At 36.7% G+C, this 11,854-nt stretch overlaps 1 pseudogene; it reads left to right on the top strand.

Annotated features, from left to right (window-relative positions):
- Positions 1 to 10,202: 10,202 nt before the first annotated feature.
- Positions 10,203 to 10,789, top strand: LOC123784259 (ATP synthase peripheral stalk subunit b, mitochondrial pseudogene; annotated as a pseudogene).
- The last annotated feature ends 1,065 nt before the right edge of the window (positions 10,790 to 11,854 follow it).

The following is an 11,854-nucleotide window of genomic DNA, read 5'->3' as shown; positions in this document are numbered from 1 at the left end:
TGTGGGAGAAGCAGAAGGTGTTAGGGGCCTTACAGGGCATTACAGGTCACACAAGGGATTTTGGTATTTAGCCTAAGGACAGGGTTATTAGCAATCAGAGGTTGAGGGTTTGAGTGTATGTGAAGTGATTGTCTTGGCATCTTTGAAAAGCTCCTTCTGGTTGCAGTGTACAGAACACATCGGAAGATGCAAGAGAAAGAGCCGAGAGATCAATCATTGTGGGATACATAGAAAGCAAAATTGACATATCCTGAAAGAAACCTGGATATGAGTAATAAGATCTTGGAACTGGGTGACAGTCCAACTTGCACATCCTGGCAGACGGAGATGCCACTGACTAAACAGAAAACATGGTGGGAAGAGTAGTTCTGGGGGGAAGGTCGTTAAGTTTGATTTACTCAGAGTCATCCAAATGGTGTGTTGAATAGGCAGCAACTCAGAGGAGAGGTAAGGGTTGAAGAAAGAAATTGATGGGCCATTAGTGAATAGCGTATTGGTACTTCTGTCCCTATGATCATGTCATGTATTTTTGGCAATTTGTCACAGTGCTTGTTAATTAATGCAGAAAAGGCAGTGTGTGCAAATAGAATACTTCTGATGCAATAATTACAGCAGTAGTGTACATGGGAGGAAGTAGTCAAGTGGGGAAAAAATGCTCGTGGGGTTCATTTATTACAACTTCATAAGAAAGTAAAACTAAGGAGACGGGGCATAGGAAGTGAGAAATTCACACACAATGGATGCTCCCAACAATTACAAAGGAATGAGAGAATAGAAGCATTCCCTTCAAATAGAGCTCTCAGAGAACCCAACTGAACTAGAAGAGAACACTGTAGCTCGGGCGTAACGGATGGAAACAGATCAATGGGGAATGGGGACAAGAGTGACCAACACATAATTAACAGTGGTGGATATTTTAAAATTAATTTGTTCAGTTTTTGCTTATAGGTGATAATTATATTTGAATACAGGTAAATTGAATACTTAATTAAAAATAATGTCACAATATAATTGACAATACAGATTGGAAAGTTGGTCAAGTGTTCCGCGTTCTTCCTACACACTGTTGCCATCTTAGAAGCACGTCACCTTTTAAATCGGTAAAACGAAGACTCATCAATTTTTAAACAACCTGCTCTCAGCTACCCTTGGGGACAATTGCATTTGTCTTCCTACTACTCCATAACCTGAGATCAATTTCTTCCATTTCAAAGTCCCCCTATTGGACTATAGGCTAGTGAAGAAATAAATGGTAGAAAATGGTTCTAATTGCTCCAATCGACAGCTTTATAACTTGCCCTGAAAATCACAGCACTAAGGATACAAATCTCCACTTGCCTCCAAATAATAAAAACTATGTTGACTATAGTTACAATTCTTGGAAATGTGTTCAGACTATTTCAGGACATAAGAGGAATGGAGTCTAAATCTAATCAGAATATAAACAAACATTCAGGTATTTCAAGGCAAAGCATTGTACACTTTCATGCTACCAACACCTGTATAATCCAGTCCCATCCTCCCCACCCTTTGATTTTAAGATTTCTCTATGTTGATATGTATAGCTCTAGTTTGTTTTAATTGCTATTAATTTTCCAATATATAAATAAACTACATTTTATTACTTTCTTGATTGGTATTAAATATCTTCTAGTTTTTCACTATTAAAAAATATCACAATGAAGATATTTTGCATATTTTCCTATAAACATCAGCAAGAGGTTCTAGATTAACCTAGATCATTCTAGATCTAGGGCAAGAGAATCTTAAGCATCATTTCACTGGACATTGGCAAAAGTCTCAAAAAGTGATGGGAACTATTAACACTCTTAGCAGCAGTGGGCAAGATCTTTTTTATACACATCTGACTTGATATTTGCCAAATAGGGTGTGAAATGGTATCTTATTTTAATCCTTTCCCTGATTACTAGTTTCCCTGATTACTTTATTTCTAGCTAAGTTAAGCATCCTTTTCATGTCTATTGTCCTCTTGGCTTATCTCTTCTTTGAACTGCTGGTTCATATCTTTTATCCATTTTTATACACACTTGTCACTTTCTCCGTAGTTCTTTATATACCATATGGGTCTGTCCATTAGGTGACCCAAATATAAGGCTATCTCTCCCAGTGTTTCAAATGAGAAGATACAAATAGTTTTGTACAACTTTAATATAAAAATACTTATGTATAAAGATAAAATCATGAAATGTCTGTGTCACATTTCATATTAATGCCATTTCAAATGCATATTTTAAATCATACATTACTTAATAAAATATTTTAAAATACTGCTTTCTCCTTCACATTTCTTAAACAATTTTATTCAAATTTCTAATGAAGATGTCCAACATCAAGATTTGTCATCTTTGAGCCACTTTTTGCATCATTTACAGTTTTCTCAAGCAGATATCTTCACTTTTATTCAGATAAATTTTGAATCTGTGTTTAATACACTCACAAGACTTTGGTCCAAGCTACAAAATACCATTTGCTATTCATGATCTTCACAATATGATCAAGGACAATATTGCTCCTTGTGCGAGTTATCTTCCATTTCTACCTTCAGATCCACTCCCCTTTCTTCTCCAGCCTACTTTCTGCCCTGGAAAGCTGACTTATGTGGACCAGGTCCCCACAGTTCCTTGGTCCCAGGCTTCCTGCTAGGGTTAGCCTATAGCAAGTCTTAACAGGGGATCAGAGGCAGGGCAGAGACTGAGGTTGGGGTATTTATTCTCCGGCACTTCCTCTTAAACACCAGCCCAGTCTGGCTGCATCATGGGACAGAAGGTCATTGTTCTCTCAAGGCTCCCTGCTCCTCATAACTTTCTTCTTCCATGTCCAGAAACCTGTCTCTTCCCTTGGTTTACCTTTGCAGACCTAGGATGCAGCAGAGTTATGAGCCTGCTGGCCCTGGTTCCTGCACTTTTCCTTGCAGCTCGCCTATTTCCCACCACAGTTTATAATTAGTCTTTCGATTAATAAATCATGCTTGAATTGTCCTCAGTTGAATATGCCATCAATTTCCCATTGAGAAACTGACTGATCTCGATATTTTAAAAATAATCTTTAGAAGGCCTGTATTCTATCACACCCAACCCTTGCAATTTCAGGTCATTTCCCAGGAATACATAATCTATATTAAACTTTATATCATTTTATTTGTTTATTTTATTGTTTTAACCAACTCCAAACTGAGTCTCCTACAGACTTGCAAAAATATCACTGACTGGGTGGTTTTAGGCTGCCCATACATTGCAGATAAGCTCTGTTTTCTGAGCAGCCGTTTCCAAGAAATAAACATTACTTTATATTTCATATGTATTTATTTTTTTATTCATTATCCATCATTCTGGATCCTAATCTTCATGTTGCAAATCTCTTCTTCTCATCTATCACTTGACTTTTAAATTTGTTTGTGTTGTGTTGTGTTGAAAGGGATATGCTTTATTTTAGACAAATTCGTCTTTTATTTCATAACTTTTGGGTTTTATCTCTCCTTTAAGAAATTCTTCTTTACCCCAAGTTCACAAAGATATTCTTTATGTTTACTCCTGAATGTTGCAAAGTTTCTTTTTTTACATTCTGACATGCAATATGAGATAGAGATCTATTTTTATAGTTTTCCATATAGAGAGCCAATTAGCATACCCATCTACTCAGTAATGATTTCCCCAATGATCTCAATGCCACCTCTATTACAAGGGTTTGGCATATGCATGGATCTTCTCTCAGCTCTGTCTTCTCCATTGTGCATTCCTGCACCCATTCTACACCATGGTTCTATAATGAGTCATGGTATATCTAGCAGAACAGATATACTCCTTATGTCTTTGTTCAAACTTCTTGATTACTTTTGGCCTTTGTACTGCTAAAATAGATGACTTTTCCATAAAACAAAATATGAACAGTATCCCTTGGAGTTGACCACTCTTCTTCCATCTGAATTTTCGAATCTGTCTCATTACGTGAAAAATCCTGCCAGAATTGTGAGTGAGATTGCATTAACTTTTTAAATTAATTTGAGAGAGAAAAAAGAATTCTTGCTTTTCCTTCAAATTTTCCCAAATATTCTATAGTTGAGAGCTAAGGGAGGCACCTTCCTTACCAGCTTCAGTGTAGAAGACATCTCTAAGATGGCATTCAGAAAGTTATCAGTGGTCCAGCAGAGCAGAAAATACTGAAGTCGCTGGGTATTTATTGATCCACTCACTCAGCACGTTTTGTGAATGCCAGATGTGTTCATATTTTTTGTCCCCGGAAATACCAAGATTTTTCTCTTGATTTAAGAGATCCCATAGGAACACATGTGAGCATGTTAAAAACAAATTGTATCACATTTCCTTCAGATTTACAATAAGAAGAAAAAACAAGGGCAAAATTACTTCAGTAGTTAAATTATGATCCTTATCCTTCCTATAAGCTGGCTTTGGAAAGAATACCCTAATGTATTTGAAATTGTTCCCATGTCCCATAACTTGATGCAACAGCTTTTCTCTTTAGAGTGATTCTCTACAGCTGTAGTGAATGAAGCCTCTAAATCTGACTACTAGGTAGAACTCGTAAAGGAAACTTATTGTACTTAGGTGTTGTTTTTAATCTGATTGCATGAAGAGAATACAATATTTAGTTGCTATTTTTAAAATATTGGCATCCCTAAAAATTACACATTTAAAAAACTATTCAAAGATTCCACATTTAATCAGAGTGCAAAGTATCTCAGAGGAATTATTTGCTTGTCAGCTTCATGATATTTTTCAACTATGTAGAACAAATACATTAAAACATTTTAAATACATTACATTAAATACATTTAAATACATTAGAAAGGTTAAGTACAAACTATCTATCTTCTTTGGACTTACATAAATTCACAGAAGGATCTTAAATTATAATGAACAGCAACAAATTAGAAATTTAAATCAGAGTGAAATATTCTCAGCACCTCAGTCTTTAACAATCTCCAGACATCAACTGCATACTTTATTAACGTATCTATAGAATTTAGTTGGTTCATTCAATTATTTATTAATGCCAACAGTCATGGAGGGTACACACTATCTAAAACTCTGCTGCTATTCAGAAAATATAACAGAGTAGCTAATAATTTAAAATCTACCCTGTGTTGTAGTGTGTCTCTCTTTATTAAATTAAATGGTGGCTTACTGAAGCTAAATTGATTAATATGACATTACCTGAGTTCTCTCCACTTGTAATTATTCTCTGATCCTTAAATGAATTAAGAAAATTGGTATCACTGTTGTCCACACATGTTTGGATCAATGTATTATGTGTCCAAAACATATTTGAAAAACTATGTTTGGAAAAATTCTGATCAAATAAGCTCCATGGGGCAGATTTATCTACCATAATATATAGTATGTTCTAGACTCATCACAGAAGCATCATTGAATTCAAAGAGCAAAAGTCAAAGAACAAAAAAGGTGACAAGCAGTTGCAACTTTAACAAAATCTGAAATCTAAAATTTCACCTCAAAATTTAGGACTATGAAGCTATTTTACATATTTAGTCCAACTCTGATATCAACTTCTTATAACTTTTCCCACGTCTAGTGTTCATTTATGGAACTTTTTTTGTTTGTTTGTTTCAAAGAACAACAGATGGGAGTAATCATAGCTGAAACTCTCACCCCTCCTCCGCTATTGCCGGCCCAATCCTTCCCAAGGGCACATCTGGGCTTGGGATGGGACCTTTTTATAGTTTTCTCAAGAGCATGTGACTAATACATTTCATGTGTTTAATTAAAAGCTTTTTTGTGCGCACCATATGCAGTGAGGACCCCATGTGTTTCCAAGATCACGTGTCTAAACTCTAACACTGTGAACTTTAATGTTTCACTCTGAAATAAAATTCATTAAATCAGAATGAGTGGGTGGTTAGAAATGAATAGTTATAAATTAAAAATGTGTCCTAGAACATTACCATTGGCAGATCTGCTCAAATCAGTGTATAAGCCTCCCCACCTAGAATTGTCATCCTTTAGAACAGGAAGGTCCCCAGACAACATCAAGTCCAATCTCCTCACTGTACAGATGAGGAAACCAAAGTACAAAGAGATGATGTGATACACCCAAGATTATACAGCTTGTTAATAACCAACCCAGGACTAGAACTCAGGTCTCCTAACTTGCATCTAGGGTCCTTCTCTTTATATCTTAAACATGTGGCTGAAATTTTAGAGCCAGAGTTAAGAAAAGCAGTATGTGTCCCTACCATTATTAGGCATTGCAATCCCTGGGTTACAAAGATAAGTAATTTAGGAACCCTGCTCTCTCAGGGTTTACACTCCAGGGGGACAAAGATAATAGATAAATAACTACCCACTGCAGTAACTACTGAAGGTACATTAGCAAAGGGCTGAGAAGCCCCAAGGAAAAAGCAACTTCTTACATGGGAATTAATATTTTGTTAGATCCTGAAGGGTAAGTAGGAACTTGCCAGCAAAGAAGGGCTGTTCTAGGCAGAAAATAAGCAAAGGACAACAGAGACTTAAAGGATCTGGTGTGTTCCTGGAATTGAACTACACAGAAAGGAATAGTACCAGATGAGGCTGACAAGATCAATTAAGTCAAAGATGAGAAGTTTCAATTAAGTAATTTCAGCCACTTAAATCTAATAGATTTTCAAGCCACATAGATGGTATTACTGAATAATCATTTTGAAAACTGGCATCGATTAAATCCTCAACTATTTTTAAGACAGACTAGAGTGGTGGGGCGCCTGGGTGGCGCAGTCGTTAAGCGTCTACCTTCGGCTCAGGGCGTGATCCTGGCGTCCTGGGATCGAGCCCCACATCAGGCTCCTCCGCTAGGAGCCTGCTTCTTCCTCTCCCACTCCCCCTGCTTGTGTTCCCTCTCTCGCTGGCTGTCTCTATCTCTGTCAAATAAATAAATAAAATCTTTAAAAAAAAAAAAACAGACAGACTAGAGTGGAAAGAGATTAAGGTCAGGGACATAAGTTGGGAATTGTTACTACTTATTGCAAGAAAGAAAAGATAATGACAAAATAAAAGAGCTGCATTTTATTTTGAAACTTAAATGAATTGGTAGATTTAGATAGGGCTTATAAATAGAATAGAGGAAAGAAAAGACTGGATGAAACACTACAGTTTCTGACTCAGAAAGCTCAGTGGTATCATTCACCAAGATCAAGAATAAAAAGGTGTTAATTCTGAGAGTAAGAGAATGAGTACTTCATTTAAGAATTCTGCAAGTAAGGCTTAAAAATCTAGGAAAAGGCTTATTGATCCTATGAAGGAAATTTAGAGATATTCTGTGCAGTATGAAGTACCCAGTCGTTTATAATTAATAACAGAGTACTTCTCTGACTCAATGATTACAGCTGGGACCACAGAAATGAAAGCAGTATTAGTTTAAATAATCATCGAGTAGATTGATGATTAAAACTGTGAGTAACAGTTGGCTACACTCAAACATAATTATAACGAACAGATTTTGAAAGTAGGCATTTTCTGTTTGTCTAAGTAAAATCTTTTACCAGTGGCATCTAAATAAAGACATTATCATTAATTAAGATATGGGAGTTCAGTTTTAAATGGCCTTTACTGAATGCTTACCAGGTACAAAAATTGTACCTCATTGCCAGGAAATGTAAAGAAAAATAATACACAGGTCAAAAGATTTACAGCTTGGAGGGTGAAGAATAGCAAATATAAGTTTTCAAATGCAGGATAAAATACCCTAAGAGTAGTGAGGAGTAAGGGGAGAGGTCTTGGGAAGAAGATACTTTTGCTGACTCATGAAGCAGGAAGAAAAATATAAGAATTAGTGTTGACAATAACAAATGAGAAAAGGCAATTAAGCCTGGTCAGTCTGGGAGAATAGTACAAAAAACTGAATGGTTGAGGAAAAGAGTTAAAATATCCAGAGACTATCACAGTTGCCTGATATGATTGTAACTTGGAATATCTGAGCGTAAATGGTTTGAGTTCCGGCTGGAAAGATAAATTGAAGTCAGCTTGTGAAGGCCTTCAAAATGAAATGAGGTCAGACATGGCAGAGACAACAAGAACTTTGGGAGACATGGAGAAGTATAATAGGGCATTGCACAGGCTCTGATGTGAAAACCCTTGCCTCCAAGATGACTGGGCTACATCATTTGTATTGCAAAGACTGGCCTAAGACTAAGCTTCCCACAAGACCGCCTTTTTTCATTGCCACACCCTAGTTTTCATTGGACCCTGTCCCCCACCTCACCAGATTAGAAATATTACAAAACCTCACTTCATGAACAACATACATGGATTTCTCAAAGAGTCTTATATCCAAAAAGAGGTTAGTAATGATTACTAAAATAACAATAATAATAAAATTAGTAACAATAGCTAGTATTTGGAGCACTCTCTTTTCACCAAGAGCATGCTAATTGTGTTGTGTTTGTTAGTTTGTCCCTCAATCATCCTTTCAGGAGGGTACATTGTCATACCAATTTTACCATTGAGAAAAGTTTAGATCTTTCCAGTACCGAGTAGCTTGAGAGTGGGTAACCAGTATGAAAGCCCAGCACTGCTGGACATGAAACCTCTGCTCTTTCCCTTATCCCACACTTGGCAGTCACTCCTCTACAACTCAAGAACAATTTTTAAGACAGTCTTCTTCCAAAAGCCTCATTTTTTATAGCCCTCTGTAATCCAAGGTAGTTGTAGCTTATAAAGGCACATAAGTGGAGCTACATTGCATCTTTTAACGTGAAATCTCTAGAAGGGTGAGATAAAGGAAAAGGCAAGGAAACCAGGACATTTGGGATTGTTACATCGCAAGGACTACCCTGGTCAAAGAACCGTGGTTGCTCTCTAGGGATGCAGGAGTCAGCTCCCTCTGAGTCAGTCAATCTAGCTGTAAGACAGACGATCTGGCAGAGCCATTCTAAAGCAATGATCCATTGACCTTGGAAATCTGGTTAGTTAGATACCTAACAAAAGCAACCCCCTTCTAACAAAAGTAAAAACTTACTCCACACCCGAGTGAAGAGTACAGGGGACTTAGAGAAATTTTAAATTGCTTTTTCCAAACACAGAAGCTGGGGAGATTTCTTCTCTTTCAAGAATGAGTAAAGCAATATTAAATAACATAAAGCAAGGCAGTCCCGTAGGGATACAGGGCACGCACATAAAATGATTTACCGTAAGAAACCAAAGACATCGTTAGAAATTATCAACTTTGTATTTTTAAGAAAATTAAAAGAAAACAGACTTTTTGAAACATAAGAAGTAAGCTTAAAGTAGAATAAACTGGAATAAAAGCTAAGCTTTAAATTAAGAAGGACTTGAACGTTATAAGAAAAGAATGTATTAAGGGGAAAATCTTGTATTCTCATTACCAATTTGTTTGCCAAAAACAATTATAAAAGCTGAATCAAATACATTCTTAAAAGTTTGAAAGCATCAGTGAAGGCATTAGAGAACAACCAAGACAATCGGGAGTTGAGGGGCAAAGACCCCACAGAAAAGAAGGGCAGATAAAGATGAACCCACTTTGATGACTAGTTTTCCTCTCAGAATATTGGTAATTTGGACCATCATTTTTAAACACGAGTGGTAGATTGTGGCTTACAGCAGTTTCATCAGGCTGGGAGACACACACCAAAGGGGACAAAAAATAACAAGGAGAAAGGAACAACAGGATAACCCAAAATGCAGCAGCAATTTGCCCTTGAGGAATTTCCAACTCCTAAGACTTTCCAATGAAGAGTGAGACTTGAAGTCCCAAGCAAAAAACCCCAGCTGAGATGCCAAATTGTAAAGCCAAGACTCCAGGAGTCTATCAGTGCTAGAGAGACAGAAGTTGGAATTCGTGACCCACCCACGGGGAGACCATAGTAAACATCCCAGGATTTCAGGTAAGATATAAAAAGGAAGAAAGTTGTATTTTTTTTAAATTCCCTACATAATTAAAATATCAATAATAAAAATCAAATATGCAAGAGATTAATTGGGCAAAATAAAATTCAGATCCCTATAAGCCAAAACTTCTGGGTTATTACTTCAGATGTCGTTAAAAAGATTGACCTTGAAAAGTGAGAATAAATGAATAAAGCACTCAAAATTAGATAGATACAAATAAAGCAATGAAGTGAAGTTATTTTTAAAAAGTAGAATTGACAGATATATCTGATACACAACTAAGAAATTAGTTCTTGACTACTGCGTGGACCCTCGCTGACCATGCTGTCCCAGGAGGTGCTTTCTACAGCCGCCACGGCCGCCCCTGTCTAAAGAACGCAGACCTCCTTGGTCCAGGGTGTTGCAGGCAGCAAGGATCTTTCACATAGGGCAGCCAAGTCTTGCCCCTGTACCACCCTTTCCTGAATACGGAGGAAATGTTCATTTGGGGCTGATCCCCCAAGGAATTCTTCCTGATAAACTCAATGAGCAAAAAGTCGCCCAACTAGAAGTGAAACAGGCTTCCATCAAACAGATTGGATGCAAATGATATGGAGAAGTCACAGCAGGCACTGTTTCAAAAGTGCCATTACCTTTTTGATGTCTAGATGAATAACATTGCTATGACACTGGAGTTTACTTACCAGGAATGGCTACATAGAGTATACAAGGAGGTGAAGAATTGCCTGGACTATCACATCTCCGTGCAGAGCATGGTGCGTCAAAAGGACCAAGAGCATGTGATAAACTGGGTGGAGAAGCCTGTGGTGCAGAGCATCCACACACAGCAGCAACAGGAGACAACTGCCAAGCGCACTGCAGATCTAAAGCCGCTTGCAAAGAAGGCTCAAGCACAGCTAGGTCTGTAAATGCGTCTATCCCAATGGAGACAGCTAGAAGTAATTGACTAAGGAAACCAGTCTGTGTGATAAAATCTTTCTGCATTGCTGTCTACTAAAGTTACACTTAACCTTTCCTAAACATGAAAAGTTTAAGTTTCATATAGTGAGAAAATTAAAACAACTTATTGGCCAATGAGAAGTTGTTTATCCTTCTTGATCTATATTTTGAGTTGTTCTTGATCACTTTTGAATGAGTAGTTTGCTTTTAATAAAATTTTTTGCCTGACTAAAAAGACATAAAAATAAAATAAAATAAAAAATTAGTTCTTTTCACTATTAAGAATGGCATTAGCTGTAGGTTTGTTATATATGGCCTTATTTGTGGAGGTACATTTCTTCTATACCTTATTTATGAAAGTTTTTATCATAAAAGGATGTTGAATTTTGTCAAATGTTTTTTCTGCATCTATTGAGGCCATATAATTTTTATAGTTTATTCTGTTGATGTGGTATTTCATAGTTACTGATCTGTGTATGTTGAACTTCTTTGCACCCAAGGATAGAATTCACTTGATGATACTGTATGATCTCTTTAATATGCTGTTGAATTTGGTTTGCTAGTATTTTGTTCAGAATTTTTGCATCTATGTTCACAGGGATATATTGGCCTAAAATTTTGTTTTCTTGTAATGTCTTTGCCTGGCCTTGGTATGAGGGTATTGCTGGCCTCATAAAATGAGTTTGGAGGTGTTCCCTCTTCAATTTTTGGAAGAGTTTGAAAATTAGCATGAATTCTTTAAATGTTTGTAAAATTCAGATGTGAAGCCATCTGGTCCTGGGCTTTTCTTTGTTGGAAAGTTTTCAGTTACTGATTCAATCTCTTTACCCATTATTGGCCTGTTCAGATTTTCTATTTCTATTTCTTCAGGATTCAGTCTTGGTAGGTTGTATGTTTCTCCATTTCTTCGAGGTTGTCCAATTTGTTGGTATATAATTGTTCATAGTAGTCTCTTATGATACTCTGTATTTCTGTGGTGTTAGATGTAATGTCTCCTATTTCATTCATATTTTTATATTTGAGTTCTCTCTCTT

This window comes from Ursus americanus, chromosome 4 (assembly GCF_024610735.1).
Source record: "Ursus americanus isolate L20-20 chromosome 4, mUrsAme1.1.p, whole genome shotgun sequence".
NCBI classification, from domain to species: Eukaryota; Metazoa; Chordata; class Mammalia; order Carnivora; family Ursidae; genus Ursus; species Ursus americanus.
Note: the sequence above shows the minus strand (reverse complement) of the source record. Positions and strands in the feature narration are given on the sequence as shown.